At 44.7% G+C, this 14,011-nt stretch overlaps 1 protein-coding gene across 2 annotated transcripts in view; it reads left to right on the top strand.

Moving 5' to 3' along the window:
- Window positions 1-14,011, top strand: part of WDR20 (WD repeat domain 20) — a 257,753-nt gene that overhangs the window by 10,592 nt on the left and 233,150 nt on the right. The gene's annotated exons all lie outside the window — the stretch shown is intronic.

Raw genomic sequence — 14,011 nt, 5'->3', positions numbered from 1 at the left:
AGGCAAAGGTTTTAGTGTTCGCTATCCCCTGTGACATCCCTCTTGTTAGATTATTTGGACTTTGAGAGTTCCTGTAATGCTGTTTTAGGATGGATTGTATATTGTTTTACAGCTATAATTTTGTACATATTTCTAATTTTATATTGTTTGCATAGGCTTTTGGGAAAGGTTCTGCTGATTAGTGGGCCTCGGTTATAGTGGCAAACCAATGACAAAGGCTATAGACTTGATTGGTTTATTAGAAAAAGTTATGCCACATTTCTAAAGGTTTTATTATAAACATTTACGTCAAAGGTGCCACGCCTGGCTTATTTATTGCAAAAAAGAATTAAAAACCCAATCTGCCCTCAAGACTGCATTGTTATTACTCTGTTAAAGCCTGTAGACCGGTACTGTTACTCATTCTCATGGATCGCGACAGTAGGCAATGTCTTTAGGGGTGGCTTGGCAGTGCAGTTGTTGATAGACTATGTGATGAACAAAAAAGAGCTCCAAGAAGCATTACTGAGCTAGGGACTTGGGCTCTAGAGTCATGTAGTGAGAGACGATGAAGTGCGAGCAGGGGATTGAAGAAATGATCAGAGACAAGGGCCCGATGGACAGGCAGCCAGTCCCAGCACATAAACTACATGTAAGCCCTCCCACGGGCTGTTTTTGCCAAATGCAAGACTTGTTTTAGCTGTGGGTAGGCTTAGGGTTCCCTCAGTCCCAGGCTTGAATCCAGAAATGATCTTCCAATCTATCCTGGGCCTATATGTTTATTCGTATGTTAATGGGTTTAGTTTCAGCCTTCCTTATTGACTGAAAATCTTCTTTCCCCTGACAGTAATCAACATGTCTCTGTGTCTGGCAATGGAGATTCCCTACCCGAGATAGTAACTGGTTTTAAAGTTAAAATGTATTAGAAATATTATTTGGTTTAAAGTAATTAAAGAAACCATGTTAAGTTGCTTTATTTTTCATATAGATCTTTACATTTCCATCACAAGGGTACTTTTGATTTAACAAGCCAGTGTTATTGACCCATGAGTGTATGCTAAGTAGAAAAAATATTATATGTATTGTGTGTATATATTCATTATTACAGTATGTTGATTGCCTTTATGTTCAGAGCTATACATTTATTGTACAAATATGATATGTACTATAGATACTATATAATATGTTAAAGCAGCCAATAAATCACATCCTGGTGGTGAAGGCACCAGAAAACAGCCAATACAGTTGTCATAAGTAATGAAATTACTTGATAATGTTCTTTAGAGTCCACAAATACCAGGGATCCGGCACCACTATCCTGTAAAGCTAGATAAAATGACTGTGTCTGACAGAATTATTGGAGTATGAATCAGCACTCTATACTAAATGTCCAAAATTTAAATCCAGAGTCAAACAATAGAAAAACATTGGTGAACATGGGAATTCTTAGCAGGGACAATGTAATCACACGGTGGTCCGATTTGGAGTATTAAAAGATTTTCTTTATTTCATGTTTTTCTTCATATCATATCAAAAAATTATTCAACTTTGTTTTAGTTAACATGTTTTGCCCACAAGAACTTCTTCAGGTTTTAAAAAAATGTACATTATTTCCATATATTTACACCAATAAAATCTTCTAGCCATAAAATTGATGACTGAATTGAACACTCCATTTATATAGTCTACCAATAGTAATCAAGGTGTCTATTTTCCATTAGGATCTTTTTAGTCCTGATTCACCATTTTGCCCTGCAGTTACGTGTTTTTTTTTTCAAGCTAGAAGTTAGATTTTTTTGTTGTTGTCATTTTGAATAGATCGGTTTGATTTCTATGCCAACTATTCTTGCAGAACGGTGTACTTTAGAAGGTTGCTTTGGTTACGTAGTGCTGCAGGCATCTGCTCATACACAGAACTATGCGCAGGAAACCAGGACCACGGTGTGTAGTGGTGTACCAAAAAATCCACCTCAGTGCCCAGAACCCCAATCCGACTAGCTATAGTGTCTCCTAGAAATCCTAGAGCATACGTGGATACATGGAAAAAGGAGCACTCTTTCGTTCAAACTCTCGTACTTGTCCACAACATGAGTAAATAGAGTCAAGGAATAGTTTAAAATGTTTATTTTAAATGACGTGCTCTACAATGCAGGCCACTAGCCAATACGAGCAGCAATATGCATACGATCAAACAAATCCGCTTTGTTACAATTCCATTTAGAACAAAAAAGGAAATCGTATTATAATGATGGTGTAAACAGGACTATAGCGTCTTGTCACCCTCCCGTGCTAGAAGCTAGTTTATCATAATCATAGAAGACCTCCAGGCTTTGTCAGCGGGACCCGATAACTGAGTTCAGATGCAGGAATTTACATCACCGGACGAACACATCTCCGCTATCCTTGAAAGCGTTTCTCCAAGTGTCTTAACATGCATGCCAGGCAATATTACAAGCACCAGATTTCCAGGTTTGCAGCTGTTATGTTATGGCTAGGGACGTGAGACTGACCAAAGCAAATCAACAGAGCTTTGTTTTTCGACCTTGAACACGCTGTACAGACGAGGAGCAGAGTGTTCAACTAAATATGTGAAATGCAGACAGTTCTCATGTGAAAGCGAGCAAGCAAAGTGTTTACGAGAAATGTGGCATGTTGTAACGTGAGCAAAAGCGGCAAAATGGCGGCCAAGCATATACTAACTTAGCAATGTTGCAGGTGTGTCCATATCCTCACTACACCCTCCCCTTGTTCAGTCCATCGGACAGTGGTCTTAAAGAGAACACCGCTTTCAAACAAGTCGGAGCAAGAATCAAGAGCATTCATATCCACGATACCTCTGATTTGCGGGGAATGTGAGAAGAGAAAGAGTGAAAAAATAGTTTGTCCCCGAAAAGGCACACGAGAAAGGAAAAAAATAAATCCAGCAAGGATAAGGCGGCTGAGTCAATCCAGCAAGGTGTACGAACAGTAGGTTGCAATAGCCTCCAAGAGGAAGTCCTTGTTATTATCAGAAGAAAGTGATGCCACCCAATCAAGCAGAGTGAATGAACATATATGTTCCTCAACAATGGGCGCTTCCAGCACCATCAAAGGACAACTTGCGTGATACTCGATATAACTCAGTTGTAGGAAATCATGTGCCGCTGCACAGATATCCTATTCAGCCAGAACTCCCAGCGCTGCTGTGCAGGCCATAATTCCAACACCGGAACATTCTTGCTCAAGGCCACTAAGGGACTCATTAGCAGTTCAAAATCAGGTGGAGGAAATGCCGTATTGGAGAGGCACAGATACAATACCCATTGAAAGGAGAAATCCAAACAGTTGACAGGTTGCACGCAAGTGTAATTGGCAAAGCGAAAAGATAATCCATAAGCCATGCTCGGTGTGGCCAGGGGCACGTAGCATTCAAGCATACAGCTACGGAGCATCTGCAGCCGGTCTTGGCCGTGCAGAACCACAAGAAGAGCATCCATTTCGTAGCAGGCAAAGTAACAGCAAAATCCCAGCAGCTAAGGCAAGCAATAGTGGCAAGCCACCGAAGACGCTGGAGAAAATAGAATGGATAAATGCTGGTATCACACCAAATATAGTTTGGAAAGAGGTCACAAGGCCAGAGCCCACAGTTTAAAAAAAAAAGAAAAAAAATGGGCAATGCCTTTAGTGTTAGAAGTATTGAAGATACTGTGAATCAACGCACCGAAATGTAGTGGGAGGTCAGTATTAAGCGCTTGTACGTGTGTTAGCCAAGTGAAGGACAAATGTCTCATTGGCAGATGTGAGTGAAACTTCTTTTTGGGATAACAATGCTCTTATTCTGCTCCACTTGTTGAAGTCTGCCTTCAAGGTCAGAACGGAAGGCAAAATCGAGTTATCGAGCTTCCCGTGTGGGGGTGGGAAAAGCACATTTTTACAGCAAACCGCACGCTGTGAAACTGTTACAATGTAAGGGATGCCGGCCAGCATGCTGCAGCATTCTTCATTATTTAAAAGCAAATAACTACAGTTTGCAAGCAGAGTGAAAGTGGGTGTAATAGCTGGCACGGGGTATACCTTTTAAAACACATGCAAGATTGGGGGCCGTAATGTTACAGGCGCCATGCAACTGGATGTTCTTACAAACAAGGGAATGACCTATCGTGGTATCACACGATTCCCCAGTTAGGTATACTTCTTTTTCATCCTGTAGGCATCTGTATGTGAAAGGTAATGACCAAACTTTGTGTAGAAAAGCACTGCCTAGGGGTTCGAAGCCAACCTAGTGGATAGTGTTTCATACATGAGGTAAATTTAAACAAGGAAAATGGGTGAGTTATCACCCCATGGATGAGCCAGACGGCTGAGTCTGTTTCTGCCACAGAGAATGGTAAAGGATCTAACTTTTCAATATGCAAAAGAGAATACATAGCATCTTTCATGGACATAAACTGCTATTTTGTTGTCAAGTTAAAGGGCAAAAATAATGAGGCATTTAAGTAATCCCATGGAACTTCCCCATCTTAAGAGCCTGTAGAGTCCATGCAAATTGCATAACTGAACTCAATTGATTTTGACCATGATACAAAACCGAAACATCCTCTTGCACAATGTCAACAACAAATGAAACAATATTGTCCAATGTATAAATGCGGGAAGAAAGTGTGTTAATACTATTATCAACAACAGCAAGCACTTTTTCAAGATTAGCCTGATCAGTTTCCCTTAAACGTGAAGCTACTTCCAGATCTCATTGTAAGTTGCATAAATCTTTTTGATCTTGGACCAGCAGGTCCTTTTTTTATAAAATCTGTCAAAATCAATGTAACCTGATCACGACAAATGCTGTTTCACTGAAGCTAGAGTTGAGTGTTGCAACCAATTTTGACATAACTTTCCAACGGAATATGTAGTAACTGAATGGGAATTAGCAAAACGAGGATCAGGCCTATCCTGTGTATAATCGGGAGCCTTGTCATGGAAACTAAGTTGGCAAGCATCCAAACTAGTTTGCCAATCTAACCAACCTAGGGGGTCCAAACTAGAAAAATTAAAGGTGTCATTGTTAAAAAGTTATTATAATTCAGCCATGGAATAATTTATATAATTGCTCCAGTTCTGATATGCAGCTAGTACAGGAATAACAGGGGCATTAATTTACTTAGAAGTTGCCAATCCAGAACAAGTAGTTAGATAAATCGATTCATTTAAAAATAGAATCTGTGTTGGGATGAGGAACACGCGGTGTAACGCTTCTGTGCTTTGCACTTGCCAGGATTTAGGCCCCCACACTGATTTAAGTTCAATTGTGGACTTCCACTGTTCATAGCCACCCACTGACCTTTTATCAATAAAGGACTCGGAGTATAATAATTTAGTGTGGGTGAGCATTACTTTAGAACTCGACAAAGCATTTAATTTAAAATAGAATGACCCGGGGTTGGATTTATCAAAATTTGTAAAATATGTGAATTTTTTTTTTCAAAAACGTTTTAGAGCTGCCTTCCAAAGGAGCCGGGCAATGTTCCCATTGTGTGTAATTAAAAACCTTTCTAAAAGTGTTAGCTTTATGCAGATAATGATGACCATAGTGCTGATAGCAAAACAAATCCGCATAATTTGCAGTATTCAAATACAAATCTTTATCAAATGCAGCATAGTATTTCAAATCTGAAAACAAGGATTGTACGTCCCTATCATCAGACTGTTATGTTTCACTACATCACCAATTGAAACACGAAGCAAATTTGGCACATTAATTATCTCTGTAGGGCCATGGATTTGAAAATCTACACCCTCCCAAACTATACAGTCTATAACTGGCCAGGCAGTGATGTTGACAAAAGTTTGGTCTCTCTTCGTTATGTGAGAAGAAGAGTGCGGAGCCAAATTTCCATTTACCAATTTAACAGCAAAGCGTTCAGGAAGGTAGTGACCATTGATTTAGAAGGGAAAAAAAAGTCACAAAGCCAATGGACATGAACAAAAAAAATTGCGATGAGCACCAACCAGACGTATGTCCAAGGCGGAAACAAATAAGTTCGTTTAAACCAGGCGACTAAAATAGAAAATTTGGAAGGGGCCTTTGATGATGTGGAATGCGAGTCAAAGGAAAAACGTTATATATTAATGGCCTCAGGTCGCAAACCAGGTAACAACATCGTTTTGGGGTAAGCATATTCAGTTTCTTCATCATGAGTGGAAGCAGGCGGGAGCAGCAAAGGATTGTTAACAGAGTCCAGCTCCATGACGGTGTCATCCTGCATGTTGTTCGTAGCGGGTAAGCCTGGATCTCTCTATACAGTTGTTGTAGAGACCGCTGGTGTGATGCCATTCAGGATCGGCCAGATGTTGTAGCTTGACATAGTCCACTGAGATGTATCTGTTGTCTTTTTGACCAGGAAGCGGTGGTAAAATGACTGTACGAGTACCCTTCACTCTAAGCACTGGGACCGGTGCACGATGGGACCAAACTTTTTTTTTTTTTTTTTTTGTTCTCCACCTTCTCTTGGACCAGGTCTCCGATTGTGGGTAGCCAGCTGACTACTGGAATCTGCAGCGCAACATCAGTGGGTGAGGGTAAATGTTCCTTTGCAAGACTGTCACGGGTCTATTGTAGTTTCTGTAATACAGCAGAATGATTATCTATGTCAAAGGATGTGTCTGATACCGCCATGTCTAGACCATCAAGGTCTGGCACAAACATTTTCATGCCGAAGAGCATTTCGTATGGGATCCGCCTACCCAGAGATCTTCTTGGGAGATTTAGTGCACACTGTACACTATACAAATGGGCGAACCAGGTCCTGCCAGTCCCTATGACCCTAGCTGTCAAGGATTGCTTTAAGTCACGGTTCATTCGCTCCACAAATGACTTGCCCTCAGGCCTGTATGGAGACGAAAATTTGACCTGCACCCCCAAAGACCTCATGGTATCCTTGTACGCCGTAGAGGCGAACGCTGGACCTTGGTCCGAATGGAAGGTGCCACATGCAAAAATTCCCACAAAGACACGCAAATCCCTGATGACAGTTCGGGCGTCAGCACTGCGTTGTAGCCAAACCCACGAATCAACTGCAACTAAGATGAACTTAGAGGCAGTATCTGAGGAAAAAGGACCGCATTGATCTAAATAAACACAACCGAAAGGTTTATTAGAAATGCATTGCTATGTTTGTGGTGGGGGCGTTGCCGTAGACTGTTTAATCTGCTTACAAATGTCACAAGAAAGTACGTAATTACGGGTTTGTTTATCTAAGCCGCGCCACCAGTAACACTGCTGCAAGATAGAAACCGTAGCAGGCACTCCAGCATGTGCTGAAGCCATGCCTTCCTGTGCGGCTGTTATCAGTGAAGGTCTGTGTTGGGAATCAACCAGTCACCAACGTCGTTAATTCTCACGTATGGAACATTATCGGGACTTAAATAAGAGTATTTAGAAGGGAAACCCTGCGGGTGATTATCACCCCCCTCTGTAGCAGCTATTGCTGCCAAAATGTCATTATCAATCTTATTCATGGATCTTGTAACTGCTGCAACCGAATACGTGGCTACTGCTGATTTGGCAGCTTCATCTGCCAAACTGACAACTGCGTGTACTCCTACAAGCTGATGATCAAGAGTATGAATTACCTGTGTGAGAGGCAGACGGTCTTTAAGATCTGCGACTTGAACCCAAAGTATTTTATGTTTAATTGTGCTGCCTTATGAATCACGATAGTCATTTTGAGACCAAAAGAATAAGTTGTCATTGAAAGACTGAACACAGTAGTAGGAATCGCTGACAATTAAAGTAGTCACATTTGGATCTGCAAACTCCAGAGTCAGTACCAATGCACGCAGCTCCGCTAATTGGGCTGTACAGTTTCCTAGTGCCTGTGTATGGACAACATTGGACGTGAACTCCCCGTTCACTATGGTACCAGTCACTATAGCATAGGCCGCAGAGTAAGAATGCTTCAACCCGGTAGCCGGCTGCGCTGACCCATCATTGTCAATGATACATTGGTACTGCTCAAGGTGGCTCATTGACAGAGGAGGAGGAGGAGGAACAAATTCATATTGCAAGAACTCCTGTGTACGCAATGAAGAGTCAAAAATAAACGTGACATCCGGAGAGGTCAACGATGTGGCCCATTGTATCAAACGGGGATGCAAAGCCTTAGAGTTTGGTACACTTGCCTTTGTTACTGCTTCAAGAGCGGGACATGGTGTTACAACTAAAATCTGTTTCCCTTGTGCCAGGCTAGATACGCTGGGCATAATCGGGAATGCAAGTCCGACCAAAATTTTAAAAAACCCAGCAAAGACTGTATTATTTTAGGTCTCGGCTGGCGATAGCAGCGCGCGCTGCTTTTGTCATACGAGGCCTTCTTGGAATCAATACAGATTCCGAAGCTCCGAGGCAGAGTTGAAGCCCCACCCATCTTCATTTGCTGGCGTCAGCCTCCATGCAAAACACAGGCTCACGATTAAAAAGGAGGCTTCTTAATCCCTCCTTGTTGCCGCCTTGTCTCCTTTTAGCCCGGCCCACCGGGATTGGATCGCTTACTGGCGGCGTGACACTCTCTCCTTCATTAGTCCCTATGCACTTTTTTCTTCTCGTTCAGCTTCGCGATGTGAAAATAAACACGCGGCTGCCTTTGCGGTACCGCGCTTGTTCTTTCCGCTGCTTGTTCTCCCTGTTATTTCCTTCTGGCGTCTAAAGCTGATGCTTTTTCGCATGTTCCTGCAGGGCGCCTGTGCTTTTCTGCAGATTGGCAAGCCACATTTGATTTGTACTTCTGCACAAATGGTTCCAGATCCACAGCTCCAAAATGGGGCGCTCGTGACTTCAACCAATGATACATTCTTACCGCCTTAACATTTTTAGCAGCCCTGCCCCTGGGCGCTTTGACATGTAAATTACGAGCCGTAGGTGAACTATGGCGCACAGGAGAGGCTTCGGTAGTTATATCCAGTCAGATATAAATGTCCCTTGCTCGTTTCATTGGAGCCAGCGAGAGGCTTTCAACGCCAGGGCTTCAGCTTGAGGTGTCTCACTTGTACAATCCGTACCGTCACTTCTTGGCATGGAAAGCCTGCCAACCTGTAATGAAGAGCCGCCGAGGGCTCCCTAAGCCGCTCTGCAAACATATGCGCGAGCTCTGAAGTGGCAGCTTTGGTGCTAGCTGCTCGAGCCTGCATCAGTCATGGAATGAAACTCGGAGCCTTTTACCTCTGTGCCCTTATATTCCTTCCTAGACGTGGAATACCGGGACACGGCCGGCGGGGACATTCGGGTCCCGGCGGCCTGCTGGGCTCATTTCTGAGAGCACTATTTACAAGTACTTGGCAGAAGGGAACTTAACTGTAGCTCGAATCTAAGAGCATTATCGCCTAAAGCTCGCAGTACGTGTGCCATGTCTAGAAGTAAAATGAGTGAGCATATGTGCGTGCATAGTTCTAAATGTTGCACGTGTGGTCCACTCCCGTCGCTGTCCCTGTACTGTTTTTAGGTCTCGCGACCTGCGTTGCAATGCGCAGCAGTGCTCGCGCAGGCAAGAGTCCTTTTGTTCGGGGATTCCGAAATCGACCCTGGAATCACACATGGAATGCGATTCCTTTTCTGGTACCCCATTGGCATTTGCGTGCGTCTTTTTACAAAAGACTGCACACAATTGGCCAAAGGCGGGCACGTTGCTCTGCCCACAGCCCATTGGTGTCTATTACGCGCTTGGTGCGCGTAATAGACAACAATAGGCCATGTGGTTTCAATTATCATGCCCAGACACGGGCGCGATAATTGAAAGCACGTCTGGCTGTGGTGCCCGCGCACTGCTTATTTATTTTGCGTGCTCCTATTGCTACGTTTCCAGCTCTTCAGGGGCAGCGCCGCAAATTCAATGATGGTACCGCTTGCAGCGCTGTTGCAGGCACCGGCCGTCACCGTGTAGCCTACTCCGCAGCATTAATTATACACATACGGCCCTTTCCTTTATGTACTTTTCCTGACATGTTTGGCCCTTGGCTCACCGCATTCAGGATCAGTGTCGGTGCTTGTTGTTATTTTCTTTCTTTTATTTTTTTTATTAGACCGGTTTAGAAGGCGGTCTTAATGAGTTGTCCACTTAAGATGGATGTTTTGAAGGAAGCCGCGTCCGCCTTTGTCAGGTTGTAGGCGGAGGGTGGCTCTGAAGCAGACATTCCCAGTCGGGCACTGGAAGCTCCTGTCTTTGAGATCCGGCCGGGGAACGGGACTCGCCGGCTGCGAGAGGTCAAGAGCCGCTCCTCAAATATTTTTGTTGCAAAATGACGGATTTATTAGACAAATAAGTGGCCCGGCTGATGCAAAACCCCCAGTGATTGAATTTTGACGTTGAGTCAACAACAACTCCAAGTGCACAAGCGCTCCCTTGCTGCTCGGATTGGCAGGGCAAACTGCCATTGTGTTATGACCCAAAGGAGGCCACTTTTCAGCCGGGGCGGTGCCCGCCTCTAGATCGTGGCCTGCTGGGTCAACTTAAAAACCTTTCCAATTAAACGACGCCGTAAAGGCAGCCGCCTTACAGGATTAACCGAGCTAAGGTTGTTGCAAGAGATGACATGGCTGAGCTCCCATGTCACCCCGATGTCAGGAGTTGTTTTGGGCCTTGCCTGCAGCTGTAACCTCCAGCGCTCTGCATCTCCGCGAGAGAGAGGGTGAGTCATTGAGAGAACACGAGAGCGCTACGCAGGCCTGGAGGGTGGGAGAATGAAGATGTGGCGTGTAGGCCAGAGCTGCCCGCCTTGGAATCGGGAAACGTGTTCATGTCATGGCGCCGGCTCAACATCCTTCGATTCTGAGCAAATTACTTCATCTTCCCGTGCCCAAAAAATAATAATAAATGTGACCATGCGTAATGTAACAGGTGCTGGTGTAAAGCGCTCCAATACCGGCTTAGGGTCCAGTTCGCGCTATATAACACTGTAAGGAAAAATACATGTACAGCCAGGCTGTGATTGCCCTCAAGAGTTTGGGGGGCTGTTCAGATTTGAGCACGTAGTATGCGGAGTAGATTGAGGGGCACTGGCAGGGCAGCTGCATGCCCAGTGGCGGACTAACAAGAAGTGCGGTTCTGGGAGACATCTGGATTCAGAAATAGAAGGGCAGATAAGGGGTTTACAGCTCAGGTTTGCAGGTTTTAGAAAAATAGTCAGAGCTGTGTTCCTGAGGGTCATCAGTGGAAAATGCAATTCAATCCATGGATTATGATGAGCATGCTTCCTGTTTTTGCGGGGACAGTCCCGGGTTTTCACTATCTGTCCAGACAGAGGTCAGTAAATGTAGGCCAAGTCTTGGTTTTAAGAGATAGGAGACTCGATAAAGCCGAAGTGAAGTTTTTATTTGTTTCAGTGTAGTATTTGCAGCACTTATCAGGAATAAGTTAAATAGCACAGATGGTGCTGTGCCTAAAAGTTGAATTTAATTTCCATCAGTGTCTCATTCTCCCGTGTCTCCTGTGTTGGTGAGCTCTGTCAAGTCATTCTGTGGCCCTTGGTGGAAGCTATATAGATATTTTTGAAATGTTCCTCTTTTTTGGTTTTCAAACTCTAGTCGCTCTAGCATGACTCCATGTAATTTAGGGTTCATACAGTTAAATTGCATTATCCTGGCTGTATATGTGGGGGGGAAACGTAAATGAGGGGGTTCTGGATGGTACACTGTACCAGTGCCAGCTCCCCAAAAATTCATAACGTGGATAGACTTAGCAATAGAACTGAATGCTGATGCTACCTGTGGTCACTATCTGTCTATCTACACTGTTGCACGAAAATGAACGATTCCCTATTCCACGCTTTGATCCTGGCAGGCTTGTGATCCTGGGCAGGGGTAATGGGCTTTGTAGATGCTGATTCACCTCTCATTAACTCCTGCTGTGCTGCATGAATGAGCCCAGGCAATACAGCAGGCGGCTCTGATCAAGTAAACTTAGTCCTGGTATGTTGAAAGGGCTGGTATTACTGTGAACCTGCACTGCACTGTACTGTGATAAATGTGCTTGCTCACCCGACCCTCTCAGAAAAAAACTAATTTAGACCCCCACCCCGTTCGTCCTCTTTCACTGTGTGTTAAAAAAAGTGGGAGGGGTAGGACAAAGGTGAGGGGGGCAAGAGAAATAAGATCTGAGAAGAAAAGCAGTCACAATGCAGATATGGGCACCAGCAACCTCCAGAAACAGTGTTTAAACATACCATTCTTCAGAACCATATCAAGCGAAGCCTGCTATAGGTATCTGTTGCGCACCTCTAAATGTCTGCGCCCTGAGAGTGGGCCCAGCTTGGCAATGAAAACAAGGATTTACAATGCAATAGATCTAGCATTTTCAAAACTTTGACCTATTGGTATTCTAAATGACTATCTCTTATTATTGCAGGTTTTTTTAAACATAAATAAAAGGCATTGTCATTTACAATGGCAATAGCTCAAAATCTGTTTTTTCTTGATGTGGTGCTTTACTGATTTTTTTTTTTTTTTTTTTTTTGCGGGAGTGAAAATTAGTCTTTTTCGTCAATTGACAGCTGTTTTCTAAATTATTCTGAAGTGTCTATGTTTATCAAATGTAAGTATGTAATAAAAGCCCCGCCTATCTTTTCAATTTGCTCATGTTACTGTCCTTTCGAAATCATTGCTTTTGATTGATAATTAGACTTAGTAGTCTCTCCTTGGTGGTACCTGTTGGACCTGTCAGCCCTAGGGTGGTCTCCCCTTCCATTTTTGATCGTGCCTCATTTTTTTCCACCCTCGTTTTTATGTTGGACTAGGTCTCCGGGCGCCTTTTCATTGCCAATCAGTGTTAAGGTGCAGGTGCTCCCTTCTCCCAAGATGGCTGCCACAGGCCCCTGCTACTGCAGAGTGGTCTTTCATAGTAGCACCCTAGCTGCCAGGAGCTGGCTGGAACCCCACAACAATGTTGCGACTCCAGCCCGCCTTTTTGTCCCATAGGTAGAGTGGGGAAGCTCCTGGAATGTGCTGGAACCTTCTAGAAGGGAGGTGTGGTTTTTCTTTTGCCGCCTTGGCCAGAGGTCACCTGACCTAGGGCTACTTAAGTGAGGGAGGGAACTTTTTGTGGTGAGTTGGCCAGTGGGGTGAAGCAGAGCTGGAAGAATCCACCAGGAGTGTAGGCGGTAGGGCCTAGCCAGGGACTTATGCCTCTGAGAGTGACCGGATTTAGGTGCTGCCTCTTAAGTGAGTGAGGGACCCTGTGAAACCCACTGATCTTGCCCAGCAGTAGGAGGACCCAGAGAACCTCTGCCCAGCCTGACTAGGAAGGACCTAGTCGCCTTCTCCATCCCTACCCCCCTGTAACAGAACCCCTTTAAGGGCGCCAGATACATCTGCGCCAACAAGACTTCATCTAACATCTGAGACCAGAAACTTATATGCCAAGCACTGAGACTGCGTGTCCAGATTGAACCCTAAACCTATATGCCAAGCGCTGAGACTGCGTGTCCAGACTGACCCCTGCAGCCGTTGCGAAGCCGATTGAAGAGCCACCGGGGATCGACCAGGTATTAGCGCTGTGACCCCTGCGCTCCCTGACCTGGTCTGGGACCCCTGGCAGCGTGCTCCGCTGAGCGCGGAACCCCCATCCTTAACCCTTAGTCCGGGTTCCCTCTCCGTGGGAGTTCCCCCTGTCATCGCGACGGAGAGACCCCCCCGAGGGATCCTTTCCGGGTGCCCCCCTTGACTGTATTGACACGTGGTGCCCTACGAACTGCACCGGAGCCGAGAGACTCTCTCCTCCAGTCCCGGGCACTCCCCGCTAAAAGCTCCGTGAGGCGCATTGACTGTCCTACCCCGTATTGAAGTACTCAGTGCCCGTAATTACGAGTAGCGCTCTGTTGCTCCTGTGCCATATTGAAATGCTAAATGTCAGTAATTACGAGTAGCGCTCCGTTATCCATGTGCCCTATTGAAGCGCTACGTGCTATCGATTACGAGTAGCGCTCTGTTATTCATGTGCCATATTGAAGTGTTACGTGCTATTGATTACGAGTAGCGCTCTGTTATTCGCGCCCATATTGAAAGGCTAAG

The sequence above is a fragment of the Triturus cristatus genome, chromosome 9 (assembly GCF_964204655.1).
Source record: "Triturus cristatus chromosome 9, aTriCri1.1, whole genome shotgun sequence".
Taxonomy (NCBI): domain Eukaryota; kingdom Metazoa; phylum Chordata; class Amphibia; order Caudata; family Salamandridae; genus Triturus; species Triturus cristatus.
The sequence above is the reverse complement of the archived record's forward strand: the minus strand, read 5'-3'. Positions and strand labels throughout refer to the sequence as shown.